At 41.6% G+C, this 2,663-nt stretch overlaps 1 long non-coding RNA gene across 2 annotated transcripts; it reads right to left on the bottom strand.

Annotated features, from left to right (window-relative positions):
• Positions 1 to 239: 239 nt before the first annotated feature.
• LOC308465155 lies at positions 240 to 2,432 on the bottom strand. Of its 2 annotated transcripts, none has more exons than XR_013980290.1 (2): positions 2,343 to 2,432; positions 240 to 1,234 (listed from the first exon to the last, which is right to left on the bottom strand). It is a non-coding gene; the product is annotated as an uncharacterized lncRNA (long non-coding RNA). The 2 variants fall into 2 exon arrangements; XR_013980291.1 differs by having other exon boundaries at positions 2,348 to 2,428.
• Positions 2,433 to 2,663: the final 231 nt, after the last annotated feature.

Raw genomic sequence — 2,663 nt, 5'->3', positions numbered from 1 at the left:
CGTCTCCCTTGAGACTTCCAACAGTCCGCAATGTAAACAGAGTCTTGTGACTCCAAAAACTGCACAGTGGCATAAACAGAAACCTAACAGAAAGATGGTCATTACACTGTTCCTCACAGGTCCTCACATATTGTTAATTTTTTTGGGGGGGTGGGTGAAGTCAAGTAGTTACTTTTCACCTTTAAATGTATCAGCACATGAGACTCTGGATATCAAAAGGAATACATGAACACAGCAGGAAACTGGGAATTTTGATGCAGTAAAGCATTTATTTTGAAAGGGAAGAGTCACACAATTCCACATGTTGAATTTCAGGTAACACAGAGTGCCAAATCAGACTCCACATGAAGACATACATTATCAAAACAGATAGTGGTTTGTTTGTTTGTTTGTTTGTTTGTTTGTTTTAAATGGAAACATGGACCAGCACGTTGCAACATGGAGGACTAGCTCCTGCAAACATTGAGTAGAACTTAAGCAACACAACTACATTTTAAAAATAATAATAATAGCCTAACATTGTTAGATGAACATTGATAGACAAATCCCACACAATGAAGACTTTATCACTCTTCTTCTCCTACAATTGCAATCACAGTGGAACATTGCATTTAAAATATGGCACCTCTTCAGCTAAAACAGGGCAACAGTGAGGCACCACAGGTTTCATCAATGCCCAATGAGAATACAATGTTCCCGGCTTAGAACATGATTCAGAATGCAAACTGCTGAACTCGTATTGAGGACATGCGCAGGTGACTGCCTCAGCAGATGTGAAAGGGGGTCTTTTAAGTTAGAAGGTTGTATATTGAAACATAAATTTCTAGAACTCATGTCTACAGTGGATCCAACATCTGGATTTCTTGCTCCATGGTCCTCCTCATATTCATTCTGTAGTTGGCGGCTTCAGGGTTTATTCTAACTGGCAAGCGCTGCATCCATCCTCACTTTTTGACACATATTTTTTGGAGTAGATGCTGGTTGAACTCAAACCAGAGGTTGGACGGCTGTAGACTGACCCATGTCCACCATGGTGTGCCCTTCCATGGTAGGGGATCATGTGAGCACAAGGGTTGTGTTGCTCAATGCAGAAAGGTTGGTTGGGGCAGTGGATAGCTGGCCCAGGAATGGTGAGGAGGAAGGGAGGTGGCTGAATTTGGATGGTGGAGGGAGGGCAGCTGGCGTAGCAATGGTTCCATCTGGAAGACATCTTGGCTGAAGTGGATGTATAGATCTGAAAGGACACATCAGGTGGAAAGTGGAAAAAGTGTACAAGGGTAAACTGTAATGCAATTTCACAGTGTTCTGGTTCTCCAACAGACATTTTAGAACCGAAGGGCCATCCAGTCCAGCTTTGTGTTCTCGTAGTGGCCAGCTAGAGGCCCCAATGGAAAGCCCACAATCAGGACCTGATTACAATAGCCAGTCTCTCCACTTGTGATTCGTAGCTGCTGCTAACCAGAGTTATACTGCATTCCACAGTGGAGGGTGAACCTAGTCATTGTGGCTAGTAGTCATTGATAACAATATCCTGCATGTGTCCAGCTTCAGTCTCCTTCACAATAGGCCCACTGAAATCAATGGGCAGGAATAATTTAGTTCAGGGATAGCCAACAATGGCTGCACCAGGTGTTCTCGACTACAAGTCCCATCAGCCCCAGCCAGCTTGATCATTATAGCCAGGGACAATCAGAGTTCTAGGTTGAAGCATCTGAAGGACATTGCATTGGCTACCCCTGCCTTTGGTTCATTTATATCAACTGGCCTACCTTGAATATAACTTAGCTGGATACAACCCCATAAAAAATAAAACAGTGAGCACCGTTCCGGTACTTCCAGCCCCGGCATGGTGCGAAACCTGAAAACACATAACCTGAAGGTACAACTGTAACTAAATGTAACACGATAGATAAATAGATGATAGATAGATAGATAGATAGACAGATAGATAGATAGATAGATATAGATGATAGATATCTTATTGGAGACTTGCCATCAAGATCTTGGCCAATGGATGGGGTACAAATAATAAAACTATTATTATTTTTTATTATTATCTACAACCCCTCTATTAGCTTGTTCACCTTCTGCTAAATCATACAAAACTGTTCATAGATTTTGAGTAGGCATCACCAACACCTTAAGGTATTCCTTCTGCACTGATCACCAACATTCTGTGCCTTAAGCTTCCGCCTAAACAGATTTAGAACAGGTTAAAAAGTTGAAATAAAAAGGAGTGCACCTTAACAGGAAAGAAATGGACTTTCAGAGTTTATTTTTCTTTTTCATTTCCACCTCCAAGATTGCCAAGAGGCCTTGAGTTAAAATGAATTATAGCATACCTTACTAAGCTCTGCAGTGAAAAGAACTCGTGTTGAGTGTCTCTGTGCTGAGGGAATCTGGCGATGTTGCTGTGTCTGCTTGGGGCTTTTATCTATATATCCTGAGACAATGATGAGTTTTATTTTCACAAGATTCCAATTAATTCCTAATAGCAGTTTTCCTTGAGTCACTTCCAAGTAATTTCAAGGAGTGATGTTATGATTCACATATCTTCTTCCTTGTTATTGATGTTGCACGCCATAGTTGGGTCACTTCCCTGGAAATTGCTATGGGTCCAGCATTTCAAAAGTGGTTTTGGGTGTTGGTGTTTCTTGAGTTTG

The sequence above is a fragment of the Podarcis pityusensis genome (genome assembly GCF_964106645.2).
Source record: "Podarcis pityusensis genome assembly, chromosome: 16".
Classification (NCBI taxonomy): domain Eukaryota; kingdom Metazoa; phylum Chordata; class Lepidosauria; order Squamata; family Lacertidae; genus Podarcis; species Podarcis pityusensis.
This window is presented reverse-complemented; position numbering and strand designations above follow the sequence as displayed.